This window comes from Oreochromis aureus, linkage group 12, assembly GCF_013358895.1.
Source record: "Oreochromis aureus strain Israel breed Guangdong linkage group 12, ZZ_aureus, whole genome shotgun sequence".
Taxonomy (NCBI): domain Eukaryota; kingdom Metazoa; phylum Chordata; class Actinopteri; order Cichliformes; family Cichlidae; genus Oreochromis; species Oreochromis aureus.
The window spans coordinates 7,949,718-7,968,498 of record NC_052953.1 but is presented as its reverse complement, the minus strand read 5'-3'; the positions used below and the strand labels follow the sequence as shown (position 1 = coordinate 7,968,498).

The following is an 18,781-nucleotide window of genomic DNA, read 5'->3' as shown; positions in this document are numbered from 1 at the left end:
GCAAAAAGAACAAGAAACAAAAATCACTAAATGGCCAACTCTACATGTGCACATCCCTAGAAAGTGGGAATCCTACGTGCCGGTTTGGTGGATTAATGAAAAAAGAACAGCAATTTAATGAATTTAATTGCCCATTTACAATTTTGCTTCTCTCTCAGAAATATATGGAAGGTGGTGAGACCACTGTTTTCATTGGAATAGGTTTTGTTCTGAACAGTTTTCTGGTTTTAAACTTATTCAATCCTAACTGAACAATTCTAAAGTTTGCACCAAAAAAGTAAAAGAACCATCACAGCTGCTTTGAAAAATCCAAGGAAGAGTCAGAAGTTATTCTTTATTTCTAATTCTCAATAGAATAAAACATATTTCTAAATGTAAATTGCAGCACAGAATATTTAGTTGCTTTTTTATCTGACAGCTGCAGTCACCACTGTTATCCTGGTAGTTTTAAACGATAACTGTGAAATATCTACATAGATAAAATTAACTATTGAACTCCAGATTAAGTATCAGAAACTATATGTGAGAGCTCAGGTAGTATATGCACATTTCTACAAGTGGATAACATGACATTCAGAGGAATGAAAAATTAGGACCAAAATTTGCGACTGCTATGAGGGTAGCCTGACCGCTCCTATAATGTAATGGCCTTGTAAATATTTTACACCTAGACAGACATTCATTTCATAGTTGTGGTGCTTTTTGGCCAGTGTAGGCACACAGCAAATCAGTGTACTTGACTGCTTTATGGCACTTTTGTGTTTGTCAGACATTCAGTTTGTCTGAGGATCCCAAATCAAATATTTCCATGTAAATATTTTATCTACAAAGTCTAAATCAGAACATCTGACAACTACTCACCTCACATTGGCTTTAAAAAACTGAACAGGCAGGAAGCTATAGCACTTTTTGTTTTTGCAAGAACAAATTGCATCTTCCTTTGCAACAGTTTAAGTAAAGGTTTCTATTTACTCTACAGTTCAAATAAACAAAACTGATATGAAAAAAGCAAAGGGATTAAAGAGGTTAAAGATAGGCTATTAAAAGAACTGAGAACAAAAAAGAAGGACAGGGAAGCATGCAGTCAACAAGGCCAACAAAGCACAAGACAATAGTTATTGAACTTTGACATCAAACACAGACACACCTTTGTTCCACATTAAGGTGGATGAAAACATAACAGGATTTTTATGACTCTATTCTACACATACAGACAGTGCCAGAGAATGAAGACTGTGTTTTGATATTTACGTTTTGTGAAGTAAAAATCTTCAGCACTTTCAACTTTGTGTACTTTAATATTGATTTTGGTGTTTAATAAAGCATAGGCTCTAAAATTTTAACTAAAGAGAATAAATCTGTTTCTTTAACTGTTAAGATTCAGTATTAACACAGACATATGTCAAAATATAACCATTTAGGAACTGGTATTACCATAACCAGTATAAAAATATTTTGAATCTTACCTAATATCAGAAACAGTTAAGCTCCAGTGTGCTATTTTATGACCCTTACAGCTGCGTCATGGCAGCTTTCTGTTGTATAGTTTGTCTTCTATGACGTGCCTGCAATTAAAACATGTCTAAATGTGGGAGTTCCATGTTTATGTAATTCCTTTTCTCCTGGGCAATCATTTTGGTCAAACTCTATTTTTTGAAAACCCTCGTAGGCCCTGCACAGGACCAGTTCATTATTTTAAAAGCACGACTCCACCAGCGCCACCTCCTCTAAGCTGACTCACTGAACAAACACCAACATGCACATGTTGGATTTATGCAAATTATATCCAAAAACCATTCAATTAATCTGAAGCGGTTTGCAGGGTTTGCGCGCACCTTAGCAACAATGACTTACTCATGGTCCCCAGGAGAACGTGATGTTAATAAATAAATATAAATACAACCATAAAATAACACTTGAATTAGCCCCAGGGCTCACACTAACCTAGATATTCTCTTTTTAGCTTGGACAAAATTTGTACGCTGGCTTTGGGCTGTGTGTCAGTATGAGTATGTACAGTATGAGTCAGTAAAAGTACACTTTTCTGTGAGTGTATACAGACAGAGGTAATAATGTGCTAATAATGGGTCTTTTGATTAAAATGAGAGAAAGATTCATGGCAGATATTAAGAGAGGATAAAAGAGGTCTCTGTCTCTAGAGCTCATAATAATGTTTAGTCTTAGTGAAGTAACTGGTGAAATGAAAGTAATTGCATCCTTCTTCAGAAATGAAGAAGCCTCTTGGATGAGAGGTGAAACATTTTTGCAAACCTAAAGTCCATTTGGCTTCTTTTGTAAAGCTCTTAAGACTAATTGCATCTTTATTTGATGGACTGTATTCATCTATGTTTTTACACAGCATTTTGGCTTGAGATCCCTTCAAACAAAACACTGATCATTTTAAAAATGTCTCCAAAGTATGATTAATTCAAGAACTCTGTGACTTGATAACTGTACCTTTGTGGTCTGAAGTCACAAAGAAAATAGAAATTAGAAAAATGTACCTCTCAAAAGTATTTGTTTTCCTTTTTTAATTGGCACTTTCCAGACACTTAACAACACAGATCAAATTCCTTTAAAACACCATTGCCTTTTAGGGAAGTTTCAAAAACATCACAAGAGTGAAAGCACAAATGGTATTAAAATGACTGCATCACTTTAAAACTGAAATAAACAACTTGTCACTGATGGGATTAGTTACACCTGTGCTTTTCTTGCTGTGAAGAGTTAGGATGTCCAGGAACAGATAATAAACACACAACAGCTGTAGTCCAAAACAGTTTCTCCACAAAATTACCATTAGTAGATTGTTGATGAAGCCCTTTATCATTTGGAAATCCTTTCATTTTATCTTTTACTTAGACACTTTTATCTCTTTTAATATGTTTTGTCAGTTGTCTTATATAATTAACTTTACAATTATGTGAACTGAAAAGAGTATTTGGTTTGCCTCAGAAGCATTTATATTTCTGTATGAAACTCCTGAGGGTGGAGAGCTGCATCGATGAACTGGCAAAGTCCTCCAGCTGCTCTTGTAATTATAATGGGAGCAAAGGATAAAGTAAGGTGACATCATTACAAAGTGACAAAGTGTGGAGTGGGAGTGGTGCTTAAGGTGAACCAATGGCTCGGGGAAAACATTTGACTTTAACATGAGTCTTTTTTCAATCCTGGCCATAATTGTTCAAGTTCAAAGCATGTTCAAGTTCCATAACAGCAACCACATGTCACCATGACCATAAAGGTCAAGGCACAGGCAGATGATCGCATCCTGCTGGGGGCATCAGATCAGAAAACAGTTCACTATGTAGCCCAAAAGGGCATGGACTAACAATGGCTTGGTAAGAAGAAAGGGATGGGAATTCATACAAAAGAAAAAAAAAAACCCAAAAAACAAATAACACTTATGTCAGCCTACTTGCTGTTGCAAGAGATGTGGATTCCTGCTTAATAAGATTCATGATTTAAGTTCTTTTTCTTCACTGAGCCATATTTGATTCGTGTTGTTAGATAGTTTACAAACAGCAGCAGTCAAAACTCTGCCAAAGGTCTTAAATCCAGAATGCTATCCTTTCATTGTTTTGTTTTCTTTAATGTTTAATGATAAAGATGCCAGCATTTTGCAAAACATTTTGCTTCATCTTCAAAGCTGTTATGACCTGCTCAGGTGGTAGTCCAGCTAGCTAATGGGCCTGCACTATAGAGATTAATGACAGGGTTGGGTGACTGAGGCCAGTCAATCAGAGCAACAAGGTGTAACCTGTAATCATCATCCCACAGACAAGCCTAATTTAATCCATAAAACTCAATTGTGTGTCACCAAGTTTAGAGTATTTGTGAGACTGTCTACATACTGTCAGGTGATGAGACCTACTTTCAATAAACAAGCACAATCATAGCTCCCTAACCCCGGCAAATTACTTTTTAAAATTATTATGGTATTAGTGTCTTTGCATCTTTTACAGTTTTAGAAAAAAACCCATCTACAGCTATATTAATAGCTATAATTACATGGTTGGAATATTCTAAATCTGAATATTGCAAACATTAAATTTTCTACAGTAAAACAGAAGCTACAACATTTTTAGCAGCTTCTAAATAAGCCATCAAAACTTTTACAACATTTGTTTTGAAATTTAAACACTGAATTGATTTATAGATTTTCACAGGCAAAATACATGTTTAATGTGGTAAGTGAGGGCAAGCATAATTTAAGAAAAATAAAATCCTTCCCCATGTATAACCTGTAATTTTTATGGTTTTGATTAACCTAAGACAAGTCCAAGAAAAAGCCCAAAGACAACCATGAAAAAAAACAGGTATGGAATGATTGCATGCTATGCCAAGGATGATGGCATTTGTTTTTGAACTACACTGAATCAAAATTTTAACTGGTTCTTCTTTTGTACATGCTCCATTCCTCTCCCTAGTTTCAAAAGATTTGTTTTTATTGTAATCTTTTAATATATTCTTGCTCATACAAATAGATTGACAAACACATAACTGCATACATATATCTGCCCTGTATCTCACCTTGAAACAAAGAAGGCATGTATTTCAGACAACTTACACTTCACTAGGTCGCTACTGCTTTTGAATGCTTAAACAAAAGTGGCATAACAGAGCAGAGCAGAGTAGAGCAGAGTAAATTATTCTCTCAGAGTATAGTATGAAGAACATTTATTGTAATGATGTCAAAATCCCTTTTTTGATTCACAAAAAAAGGAAAACAATTAGGCGTAAATGTCTTTTGGTCAAAGAGGTCTCAGCATTCAGGTACTGAGCTGTTACTGACACTCTGTGACACACTGGACTGCTTTTGGTTGTAAACTGATATAAACGTGTGTAACATCCACTGCCATTGGCCATATCTATGCAGGCTCAGCTGGGGCTGGATGACTAGATAGGCCATATCGACTAGGCAATAACCATGGGACTGTTTATGACACTATCAATTCTCAACTGTATTGATTTTCATTGTGGGTGAAAAAATATTCTTCAGTTCCACACATAAAAGCACACGAGCTGTGGATAGTTGCTCAGGTGGTAGAGTGGATTGTCCACTAATTATTTGATACCCAGCTTCTTTACATGCCAATGGGCAAGATACTGAACTCAAGATTACTCCAAATAGCAAACCAGAACCTTTCTCTGTTGTCGGTGATGTGTTTCAGTGTTTCAATGAGCAGTCAATAAAGCACTTTGTAGCACGACTAAGACTAAATTGAAATACATAATTTGCCTTCTGTTGAACAAAACAGCCCCCATCAAAATCAAGTTTTTCAGATGGGCTGTATTGTTGCATAATTCCAATAAAAAAAAAAACTAAGAAAAAAAACCACATCCACAGCACAAATGCAAAGGAGATATCCAGTTCACTTAGGCGATAAGGCCTTACAGACACCAATAATATTTAAAGGAATATGATTAGAATTCTTTACTTAAAACATGACATGGCAAGTACTGATAGCTGAGGAATTTTACACACTACTGTACTCATCAATTTTAAGTTCTTCAGAGACTTGAGCACTCTTTGCTCTTTGAGTCTTTTAGCAATAGCCTTCACTAGGCATGTCCTTGAGAACACAGTAACAAGTGGTAGTGGTCAGATGCCCACACCAGACAGTGAATCATCCAACTGCTGTAGCCCCATTCGGCTTTCCCAAAAGGCCATGCAAAATGCATGAGCTTGAACGTATGAGAAAATGCTCACACACAAACACTATGTACATGAACACAGTCACAGAGGAATACACATAGTGACTACATGAAAGTATAGTCACTGAGGAAGGTGCACGAAAACACACAGACAGGGATTTTAACTTGTGGAAGTACACATCAGCTGATCTAGTTTCAAATGTGCACGCATGCACATGTATAGTGGAGGGCTGAGTTGAGTGAAGTGCTACTCTAAAGCCCAACAGGATTTTCCAATCAAGCAGCAGAAAGATTAATAGAGGCCTACTGCATGCTTTATGGTGAAAGCCGTGCAAAAGAGAAGTCATTACACTGAGTAGGACACGTAGCCGCTACTTGCTGAGTTTTGTTCATAATGAAATTTTAATAAGAGCAAAATTTAATAGGCAGGTTGAGCTGCCATTAGCTGGGAATGACTGGAGCTCCAGTGCCATCACTGGAACTCAAACTACTATGGTCTTTGCATATGAGCATTTGCCTCCAACAGGGTGAGTGAATCAGATTTCCCTAAATTTTGTAATCTGGTGCAAGAGACTTAGAACAAAGATTCAGATTCCTTGCCTGGAGAAGTATCTTAATCTTTTCAGTGGCCTTCTTTTCTTAATCTGCCAAGCAAGGTTTGTCGAATTCAGAGCAATACTGCCTGCTCTTCAGACAAAGTCAAAGCAATGAACATGAGTCTACACTAAATCTCACAGCTCAGTGAATGGATTCCATTTAAGACTCCTATGTGGGACAGATGAGACACCCTTTCTGACTTTCTTGAAGACCGTGTTCTTGGAGGGATAGCGATGATGTCATGCAGTCTTTTGCTGAGGCCTCATGGGATGTTGCGATTCACAGTTATACAGTTATGGGTAGGCCTCCCAAAGCTGTCAGCTTTATAATAGACTGAATAAAGCTATCCTGCAAGCGCTAGCGTACCACTGCCATTTTTCTGAAGGAGCCTGTGTCTTTCAGTTAACCGTGAAAAGACAATAATAATAAATTTAAAAACAAATTATAAGGAATAGGGCCATAAGAGGTGTGTGTCAAAAGCTGCATGTTGTTCTTGACAAACACAATAAACTTTGCTTGCTCATGGCACAGTGCCTCAACTGATTTAGTTTTATGTTAATGAGAATCAAAGGGAACATGTATTTTTCTTGATTGATAATCTGTCAAAAGTATATCTCAGTGCATACAACACATCAGAAGAAACACAACCTATAACCCTTTTTTTTTTCTTTACTCAGCCTTTTAAAAAGAAAAGACAGCATGCTAAAGTAAAATGAAAGAGAAAGATGGAGGGAGGAAATTAAGCAGAGGAAACCCCAAAAAGGAAACATGCATCTAGGCCACTGAGTCATTTCCCGTGTGTTTTGCTTTTTCCTCTTCTTTTTTCAAATATACACTGACAGTATAAATTATGTACATCATCATTGGAGTTTACACAGAGTGGGAGAGGGCCCATGGGCTTTAAGCTTTAGGATTTCAGCTTTTATCCCCTGTAAAGTCTGCCCGCAATTAGTCTGGGAATTAATTCAGGCTCAGAACTTAGCCTCCCCCCTTTCCTCTTTTAGATCTTTACTGATTCATCCAAGCCTCTTTTACTCACACTCCAAAAAAAAAACAAAAAACAACAACATGGGGAATAAATGTGATTTCTTCCCCATGGAGGCCAGATTTTACCCATACAAATAACTTAAAGGTAGCATCAATGTTATAGAAAATTTTATTTAAAAAGTTAGTGATTTGTATGTTTATGCCATGTCGTGATGACGATACTTGTGCATATATGTGCATCTGTTAAAGAGATGTGGTTGGTCTAGTCAATAATGAAGAGTAATAAAAAAAAAAATTAAAAAAAATTCCGTAACAGTTCCTGCTGCACTTAAATGGAGCATGGTTCAGTGATCCAGCTGCAACAAGTGCTACCAGTAAATATTCTAAGTTGAGATTTTATGAAGCGCCTCGCAGTATTCAAGACTCAACAAGGTAGATGAAATCAGGAGTACAACCAGAACCATGCTCGACAGTTTCATCAACATTCACACGGTTCTGCACTTTGATTCTGTTCCCCAGGGTCAGAATGACAGTGCTAAGTTTAACTATAATGTCCTAAGTCATCCGAGGGAGGAGGTTCATTGCAAAAGTCCTAATCTGTGGTATGTATTATTGTGCCAGTGCACGCCCACTCCAACCTATTTCTATGTGGATATTTTTTTGGCCACACTAGCAAAATTATGACTCCTAATTTGCCCTACATGCCAGAATTGACTCCAAGTATATTTGTTCTGATATTCACATAAATTATGTCCACTCATTTCTTTTCAGCTGTCTCTCAGAGATGAAACGACTGCCATTTTGCCGTTCTCAGTTTCAGTTTGTAGCTCCTCTTCTTGGAGGTGCAGGCACACACAAACACACATAGTGTAACAGAGTGCAGGGGAGAGCAACAAAAAAGCAGTCAGATTCTCATCACAATAGGGGGCATCAGGTGACTCATAGCCTGTAAAAGCTACCCAGTGTTTTTTTTTTTAAAGGCTAGTGAGTGCTGAGGGCTAAAAGTGTTAACTATCTCTTCACGCTTGTGTTTCATGTTCAAACAGTAAGGTTGGAAATGAAATGTGAAAGGGGGAAAGGTGTGGCTATATATTCTGGGCTGAGATGGTCATGCTCCAGAGCAGTATTCAGTGGTCCTGAATTTTGTATATAGCACTTCTAAACTTCTATTTTCCGAAGTGAGATCTAGAAAAAAAAGGAAATTATTCTTTGCTTGATGAATTATTTTAACAACTAATGTATTATTAAAATGTTTTTATCATTTAATTTTATGCCCACAGATTTAGTTTTAATTAGCTGTTAACTGACAATCAGGTAGTTCTCGCAGCAAGATCTGTAATACTAACAATCTCAATTTCATTGTACTTTTTATGTGATCCATTAATAGAACCAGATGAAAAATGCTAAAAACCATTGTGTGCAGCCAAGCTGTATGCAACTTTCTTTCCTATCACAATTTTGAAGGTATTCAGCCTCATTTCCTGCTCCAGGACACATGTAGAGAAATAGCAGTGCTAGACAGATTTTAAGAACAGTGTCATTAATCAGTAAATCACCCTGAGCTTTTTTTTGTAATTATCCTGGTGTTTTCCCATCATTTCTAGCTTTGACTGGTAGTCCAGGCTTGCTGCTCCTGGTGGGACCTATTAAGTTCTTCAACGCCTCTGGCACCATGTCACTTTGGAATTGGTAAAGTCTTACTATCCCCGCATCTCTGCTTTAATTGTGCACTGTGATATCACTGGTACACACTGATAGGAGGTCATGAACCATGTGGTCAACAAAACTCTACAGTTCTTTGTGTGTTGCAAAATCAATAATAATCATGTGCATTTTTGTATTGCAAATATTTTTTGATACAGGGAAGTGGCATAAATAAATAACAGGAACATTTTGTAACAAATAGCCAAATATATCACAGTCAGAGAAAGGATGTTTTCATGTTTGAGGAGGAATAAAAAGTAGTGGCAGACCAACAGAAGCTTTTAGACTTGATGAATATCAAGTACTGACCAATGCAGTGCCTGCAGCTGGTCCTCTGTTTCATTTATTATCAGAGCAGTCATGTGTAATGGAGTACCAATGCTCAGCACAGCTCATTTAATTTCTCTATACAATGAACAGTTTGAAAGCTACTCAATGAATAACTTCTTAATTATACTGTGTATTATAATAATCACAACTTAAACAAGCAACTTGAAGCTTGGGATCTAATCCAGCAGTAATATTGGCTTGATACTTCATTGTAAATTGTTTATGAAAGCACAATAGGCTTTCCTATCTGACATGGCTCCTGTATCATACCAGGAAACAATAGCTGGACGTGGGTCAGGCTGGCTACCGTCTATGACAACCCAGTGAGGGTGTGTGCATGTTGGCTTCTTTGATACCCTCTTGGCCTAACAATGCAAGTACTTCCTATCTAGCCTTCTGGGACGATATCATCCTTGCAATTATGCTAAGGTTTGCAGCCTTCTGGGTCTCCAGACATGCACATCTGGTTTATTTGTGCTTGTGCATGATGAGAGCCTGTGTGTGAGAGAGTGAGTGAGTAAACTATAATGACCGAGGGAAGCAGTGGGGCTGGGTGTTGACTGGTAAGTCGCAGTGTAATTGGACAATTGTTCAGTTTAACCCCAGGCTCTCAGGGTTCATAAAGGCATGAAAAGCTCTCCTGGTAAACACTATTAAGCAAGAAAGGGATGGCCGAAGTACTTACTTTGGCTGGCCTTACTTTTTTTTCCATGAGAAACTCCTATGTTCCTCATTCATTATTACACACAACAGTCCGCTTGATGAATACACAGATAACAAAAAAAGCTTGCCTGGAAAGTAGCAACTATGGGAGGAGACGGAAGTGCAAGAGAAATTCTGTGTTGCTTCTTAGTCCAACCTCTATACCTTGTTTGTCCTAATGTTTTCTTGCCTTTTAAACCACAAGTGGGGTCTTCGAAGGAAACCAGGCTGAAATACAGAGTTAGCTAAAAATGAAAAATAAAACTCACATTTATCTTGATACACTGCTGGCTGGTGACAGCACAGCACAATCTCCCTCAGCTTCATCAGAAACAAATCTCCACTTGACCCAATGGAGGCTGTCCAGTCACAGCATTAGAGCTGCACAGAGCTTGGGTAGAGGCCTAGATTCCCTTGGGACTAGGGCGTTTTTGGCATGCACTTTGGTAGCTCACATGATGAGAAGTTATCAAACATTCACATCATGTTAGGTAGCACTACTGATGCCAGATGCCCTAAAGATCTTTCAGAAGTGCTATGGAATAAAAGCTATTATAATGGTCACTGCTGGTCACCGTTGACCACAGCATCCACAATTTTACCAACATGAAGGTTCTGAACCTTCACACCAATGAAAAGTGCTCTGAAATAAATGAATGAAGTTTGGAGACATGTTAGCAAAAGTGCTGAGTGAAAAATTATGGTGAATAACTGTGCGACACAAAAGCGTTTTGAGCAGCCAAATGAAGCTCCCAAAATAGATGTGGTGCGGTGTATTACCTCACCCCCACTCACATCAGTAAATGTGTCCATCACATTCATGCATCCTAAGCCCTGCTGACATGCCCTGCTCTATGAAGCTCACAGTACATACTAGAGTTTTCCCAGTTGGCTTGCATGCAGGGGAGAGTCAGCAGAACAGATGCAAATAGTAGGCCTATGACATGACACTTTCAATTTTTTAAAGACCCATATTACAGTGAACCATGTAGTTCTAAAAATAGTCCAGTCTGAGTCTTTTCCGCCATTCTGCCAGGCTAAATTAAGCCTTAGGCCCAGGAGGGGTAGTGGTGGGCAGAGATAAGACAAGTCAGCCATCAGCACTGGTAATGTCTCTTTGGGTGATGGTGATGGCTCCTCATAATTCCTCAGCATTTCAACTTGGCCTGGTCATAGAAGAGCAGGGATAGGCTTGCACATTCCACAAAAAAAAGAAGAAAAAAAAAAAAGGAGACAGATGTAGTTGGACATAATAGGGGTTGAAAAGAGGGTGGGTGGAGGGGCCAACTCATGGTCACAGCTGCAACCTCGCCAGGGGATTGGATGTGCACTTCTAATAAAGCTCTGTAATCAAGTCACTCGTGCTAACCTCCCACACCCACAGAGGCTAACTTGCCAAAATGCCTATCTTGTGACACAATTTGAAAAAAAAAACAAAAAAAAAAAAAAAAAAAAAAAAAAAAAACAATGAAGGAAACAATGGACATGTAGTACATTAGGAAGAATGACGTATTTAACAACCAATATGTGGTGCATAATAGTATGCAGCACATACATTATTGTGCTCAGTAAAGAAATTAAGCCAGATGCTACACTAGTGAAAAGCCTATAAAATGCAATTGGAATTTCCAGATGAATAAGCACACACATACTTAGATCAGAACTGCTGCAATAAATACCTTTTTAGGTGTGCAATATTTTCATTGTGAAAACTTCAGTGGGCAACAGCAGAATACTTCTGCTCAAGATCTAAAGTGGTTGGTCCGACTAATACAGTTTTCAGCTGTGCAAGGTGGCAAGTAAACAGCAGAAGTGGCACACTCACTGGGGAGGCATTTGTTGATGAGACATCTGCTGGGCCGTGGCTTCCCCCCTCTGAGACAGCTTTCAGTAGACCAAGGCCATGACTCAGGTCTGCACCAGCTGCTGGGCCTTGACTAGATATATTTCACATTTTTCCCCATGATGGTCAGTGGTGCAAATACACCATTGCCATAAAAATCCAGAAGTTATGCCGATAAAAGAAACTATGAACTGAACATGAATCAACAGATGGTTTATAAAAGGGCATTTGCGTTGAGGAACTAACCATCTTCACATTTAATTAAATAGACACTCTTAGTTGGACACAAACACTGCTTTAATGCACACCAAAAGAAGATTTAGGAACGCACCCACTGTGAACATGCACATGTGTATGTAGTTCTGACTGGCTAATCAAACAAAGTGCTTCTATAGACTAATCCTGCTAACACATATCTGTGCTGGTACTCTCTCTTGCTGGCTTCACAAGACCATGATCTTGCAGCAGTGCAGAGTTTTGCTGTCGACTGAAATCATCATTAAAAACAGTACGCATGAACACATCAGTGGTGGGGGTAGAAACAGCATAATTCTCCTTACCATCTGAGACAACATTCCTGTATCAGGCATCCTAAACCAGATCACTGCACAACATTAAGCCTGACAGAAGCCCTTTAATATTGATGTGCCCTGCCACTGTAGCATAAACCACCAAACTGCTGTGGCACTGGATAACTGACAGTTCTGTAATATATGTTTCAAAAGTCAGCCTTTCATCTTGTGAAAGGAAAAAAGCTTTTCACTTCAACAGGTTTCCCCAAGAGGCAAATTCAGCCATTTCTCATTGAGGGGTTAAATTGTTGTAAAATATCACAATTGCTGTTTCAAATATGTGGATATGACAATGCCAATAATCTTATTACATAACTGTTTCCAAACTGTAAGAGGCCTACTAGTAGGCTTGTCAAGGTTTTTCAAAAGAACAGGTTAACTTGATAACTTCACATAGGGGGACTGGGAGCTTAATTTCTCGATTATAGCTGATACAGTTAAACTCACCCCAGTGATAAGTTTTAAAAAATCCAAGCTTTGTAAAGCTAGTACAGGACTTCAGTGGCTTCTAGTTTCTCTGAAATAAAACAAATCAGGATTTCACTGGGACTGACAGAGATTGCATTAGACGCTGCAGCATATTACAAGACCTATAAAGGGCACATAGAGGTCAAGACAACTATTATAACTAATGTAGCCTGTTTTATAAAATGGCAGTATTTGTTGTACAGATAATCTGCTGCAGCCCATTGTACATCCCAATGACATGTGGACAGACCCAGAAGAAGCAAGCTACGGCTGTCATAAAAGACTGGGAACTGTGGTTTCCATTCTGCTGAGTCCATTTCCTCTTTGTGACATTAATGCAATAATTTGAAGATCCCAACAGAATAAATTCTCTCATTAGGATAAGGGATTTGGCTATGGAGTAAAACAACAGAGTTAGAGCACACTAAGCCATCATGTCTCTCACTCTCTCTCCAGCATGTTGAATCCTTGCAGGTTTGAATTAGATTACTAATTTTGAGGCTGCCCTTCCCCACTGTTCTATTTCATGATGCCTTGCCTTCTTGAAAGCACTTTAACTGATTTCCTGAATTTATGAGAATACACACACACACACACACACACACACACACACACACACACACACACACACACACACACACACACACACACACACACACACACACACACACACACACACACACACACACACACACACACACACACACACACACACACACACACACACCTCTGTCTCCTCTACACCTGTGCACTGAGTATTTGTTTGAATAGTTTATTGTTGATAAAAAAAAATCTAAAGATAAAAACAAGATAAAAAAAAATAAACATGCAAACAAAAAACAAAACAAAACAGGAAAACACTCCTTTTGTTAATACACAAGGTAATTAATACCCAAACAACTTTTTTTTTTTTTTATTAAAGACAAAACATTCTGCGAACATTGTAAAAATGGGTATAGGATGGCTGTTGCTCACGTCACACTGATTTCCTATTAGATCCAAATCATCTACAAAAATCAAAAATGTTCCCCAAACCGTTTCAATTATACTTTGTGTCTTTTAATATATGTGTTATTCTATTTAGTGGAAGAATTGACATTATTTATCTTATTCTGTGGGTAATATTTGGCTTCTGAGTGTTTCCCCCACACAACAAACACATCACAATTAGTTCTGTGGCATTCAAACAACTGAGGTTCATTAATTGTTCTTCATTTTCATTGTAGTCGTGTCCTCCGGCTACAAACAGAAAAGAAATAGCTTCAGGTTTAGTGGAATTTTTTTTTTTATCACTCTGACCCATTCCCAAAATGTTTTAATCTTTCTACACTGTCACAGTAAAAGCACTTCTTGAGCCTCTTTTAGTGCATACATCCCTTTTCACTTTGTGGTTTGATCTGAAATATGAACTAAAATACTATGTCCATCATTATCTGTGCACCATTAAGCTACATGTACCTTTAGCATCTAGTCTATGTTGGGACTGGGGTTGAAACATTTAGAGAAAATGGCACAATCAAAATCATAAAAGGAGATACCAATAAGGAAGTGTGACACTTTCTGTTCCCTATCTCAGTGGAACTGCGATTGGGTGGTCAATGAACCTATTAGATATGAATGATGTGAAAAACGGACACAACACACTTGCACAACAGTGACGTATTTGCCCTTTGAACAAAACCGAAGTAGGGCACAGAAACTCGGACATAGCACAGAAAGACAAACTTGACAGATGTTATAAAGGGGGGTGACATCAGTTTTACAATACTCACTTAACATTATCTCAAGATGAGTAAGCCACTCTGTAAAACTATAGTGTGCAAAATTCATTCACACAGGGTTTTCATCTACAGTGCAACATTTCTAAGCTAAATAACATAAAAGAAAAAAAGGGGAAAAAAATACTACAAATCGATGTGAATGGCATGCAGGTGCAATGTCATAATACGGGATTAAATTCCCGCGATCCATGTCTGAAATTGAGTGGGCAGGCTTCTTAAAATAAATCTTTACAAATGACACAGTTTAGCAGTCAAACACGGGTCTGCTTCCTCTCACTCATGCGCTCTACACACAAGAGATGACATCATATTGGGTCAGCTTGGGTTTTAGTGCTCAGCTTGCTATCTACATCTGCCATTTCGAGCGCGTCGTATTAGCCTACATTTACTTTTAACTACTGCCCATTTAATCGAGCACCGTCTCGTGTGCAGGTGATGAAGTCCGGTACAATTCAAGCCATGAATGACTTATAAAATAAAACAATGAATGACGTACCGTTGTTGTCTTTGCATTAAATTAGTGCAGTCTAATCCTACAATCTAAATCCTAAAAAAACCCCACAAAAACAAAACAAATCAGGGTGTGCAGATCATGACTGCCTGTGTAAAAAGGCTTCAGACAGACGTAGTAAAAGTATGCGTAGTGTCATGCATAGTGGACGTTACACGGTCTCAACCGAGAGCCATTGTGACCGTGCGTTGATAGTAAAAGCTCACTCACAACAATGTGCAATGGAAGGTACCACAGTCATTTTGGACGTGACAGATTCAAACGGACTGACACTCACACTGCGTGACACTGCTAAAATAACACCCGGGACAAGTTTATACACCACCCAGCCACCTTGTCTGTTACAAAAACCCCCTCCAAACGTTCACTTCACTACAAGCTGTCATTCGTTTGCTCAGCATACTCACCCCCCGAGGAACAAACCAAACAGCAAAGCTTCTTCTTCGTCAGTTCACAACGTAAAAAAAAATACCCACAATTCAGCCTAGGCTTAAAGAAGGTGCAATAACGAGCAAACGTGCACACTTCGTTAAAGCCGTTAAAAAGCAAACCTACGCACTTAACCCCAGCGAGCTGATGCTTGTCTCCGTACTCACCACCTCTGAGTTGCGTTCAAACAACAAGCCGAACAACGTCGAAAACAGGCGATGGTAGTCATTACCAACTTCAGGTGCAACCTAATCGGCACTACTACTCCTTTGTATCTACTTTTACCGCTTTGACATTTAGCTACAGTAGCTCAGCCGTTGAGCCAAGAGGAAGTGTCATTTTCAGTTCTCAGCGCGCGAGGCTTTTAGCACGAGCTGTTAACCGTTACAGTGGATGGGGACAAACGTTGACAGCAGCGCAACAGCAGAGTGAAAAAAACTACTCACCTTTTGTAAAATTCGTCCTTGGTGAAAAGCGTACGCACTTCGGGGTTATTTTGTCCGACTCTAGAGATTTCGCTGTGACTTCTCGAAGTGCTGTCAGTTGGTCTAGACTTCCTGAATGACGGAGCAGCAGGAGCACAACCCCTAGCCCGTGTTTGACAGCCACTCTGACAGACAGGCGGAAATAAAGTTGTCTCGTGTTGGGAACCGACCGCTGGAGGATGTGCGCTCTGCGCGCTTGGTATTTTCCATAGAATATATATCTGACTGATTGTTTTGCGTGTACTTTATGCTCAATTGTTTTGTCCGAATTCAATACAAATTTTTAAAGTATGACTCATTCTTACAGTGGCACAGCATTAAAAAAATAAAGCTATTAATAAAGCTATTATTAAAAGTGAACGACCAACAATCCTTTACCCAATTTCCTTTGCAAATCATTAAAGATGCATGGACTGAGTCATCCCGATTCTGTTGCAACTTCAGAGATGGCAAGCCAGCTAGTCTGCTAAATATGCTCAGTATGATGATGCCACCTGCTGTTGTACTTTGGAAGTTTAACTGTAAAATTATTGGGATTATTCTGCATCAGGGCCGTTTCCAGGAGTTTTTGCAATAGGGTGGCCGGGGGAGCGGGGAGAGCAATGAAAACCAGTGGGGGAGGATGGTACACAGGAAACCACAATATTTGATCTGAAACGAATACCGTGTATTCACTAGCAAGGACCTCAACCTCAGATGCAAATGAAGAATATTTGCTGATAATGATTACTGGCTCCTGGCCTAACAGATTCCACTGATACCTTTTGGATGACAAACAGAGGAAAAATGGGGAGGGAGGGTGCGGCATGGAAGTAAGAACATGTGTAGGCATAGATGTAAGGTGAGGAGAATGTGTGGATTGTAGTCCCACTGCTTAATATAAATGAACTCAAGTATTATAATTTTCAGGCTTATCCAGACCTGCTTCCTAATACAGACATTGTGCCAGAAGTGGCACTTAAGAGTATAAAAATCTAGATGTGTTTAAATTAATTCAGTTCTATTGAATAGTTGTTTTGTAATGTGGAGAAACAAGTATTCAGACCATCAATAAAAAAGTTGTATTCTTACTTATTTCCCCCAATAAATCAAAAGTTTTACTTTTGATTGCTTAAATGGAACAGTGCATGTTAATGGTCATCATATAAACATATAAAATGTAGACATGCCAGATTTTTTACCCAAAACTACTAATTTACATCCTTACTACTTGGTCAAGTAACATGAAACTATTAAAAATATAGTAAAAATACAAACAGACCCGAAAACACAGACTGACAAACAATACATCATGTTAAGTTAAAAGCAATCACAGACGTAGCTTGAGTTATGCCCTAAACATAGGATCTTTACAGTGTTTTTTTATTGTAACTGGTAAACTATTTAAATATTTATTTCTCTTTTCTCTTCTATAAATGTAAAGTGCCTTTCTCTTCTAGAGGTGGGCCTAGTAACACTCCCAACATCAATTCTTTGTTAATAAATTCATTTTAAGGCAGAATTAATTTAATTAATGTAAATGTATTTAGCATTAGTGCCTATTAGTGCAAGCAAAAGTGCTTGCAGAATCATATGCTTTGTAACGCTCATTCACAATTAATGATTTATTATTGTGTCACTTTGGTGTTGATTAATTAATCATATTCTGCTGGGTAACTTTATCTACAGTAGATTTATGTTTAGAAATCTGCAAAATAATAACTAACTCAAGCTTTAAAATACATTTTATGGAGTAAAAAATACACTATATGTATAAAAGTATTCGGGCACACCTCTTAATTGTTCTTAAGTCAGATGTTTTCAGTCCCATAGCCACAGGTGCACAAAACTCAAGCTGCCACACTGTGTACACATAATGGCACAGCCTGCCTTTACAAATATTTGTGAAAGAATGGGTCATTCAGTAAATTTGAGCATGCCTTTGAGGGAAGTCCATTTGTGAATTTTCTTCCATTCATTTTTACCACTAAATGGTATTGCTGCAAAGCCACACTAGCCACAGTATCTCAGCCATACAGTGGCACACCATGTAAAGGTTACAAAGCAGGGTCACAAAGTGCTGAGGCACAGAGTTGCAACTCTCCCTTAGTATTAAAATCAAAACTGAAACTGTGCATCAGGTGCATCAGCACCTGCAGGTGGCCCGGTATTTTTGTCCATATAATGTATAATATTTGAATTCAAAATATACTGGAGTAGAATGTCTCATGCTTTGATAAAGTTAAGTACCAGTGCATTACTGAAGTGCAAGCTCTCTTCAAGTAGAACTGGGCATTATATGATTAACAGTATTCTCGTCCACTGGCATCACTGGGGTCAAACTATCACTTTTTATGTCTGTCCAAGTACAACACTGAAGACACCACCTGATAAATTTGCTGTTAAAATGATAACATTTCACCAATTAAATGTCAACGTTAACCAAAATAAAAATAAAACAAAAAAACATACCAAATTTCCATAGACTCTCAATGAGAGATGTTACTGAGCATATTCTGCTGATATAAAGTAAACTGCATTTTCCTAAAGTTTAGGTTTTAAACATAATACACTAAATACACCAAAAAAAGGTTCAAACTAAACCATATGTTTTTGTTTCTTTGAATACTTTTGTGATTTGTTTTTTTTTTTTTTTTTTTTTTGGGGTTGTCTTTTTTTTTTTAATAAAGCATACTAAATAGCTTAAATAGTTGTAAAAATTCGACATTGTTTTG

At 38.1% G+C, this 18,781-nt stretch overlaps 1 protein-coding gene across 3 annotated transcripts in view; it reads right to left on the bottom strand.

Moving 5' to 3' along the window:
• The window catches only part of taok3a (TAO kinase 3a), a 63,785-nt gene extending 47,479 nt beyond the window's left edge, over positions 1 to 16,306 (bottom strand). Inside the window, exon 1 of one of the 3 annotated variants that reach the window (XM_031746945.2) lies at positions 16,029 to 16,306. The gene's annotated coding sequence lies outside the window, so the exon portion shown is untranslated. Of the gene's footprint in view, positions 1 to 15,560; positions 15,585 to 15,749; positions 15,918 to 16,028 lie in introns of those variants that run through there. The other 2 variants (XM_031746953.2, XM_039620675.1) reach the window with 2 other exon arrangements.
• Between the last annotated feature and the right edge of the window lie 2,475 nt (positions 16,307 to 18,781).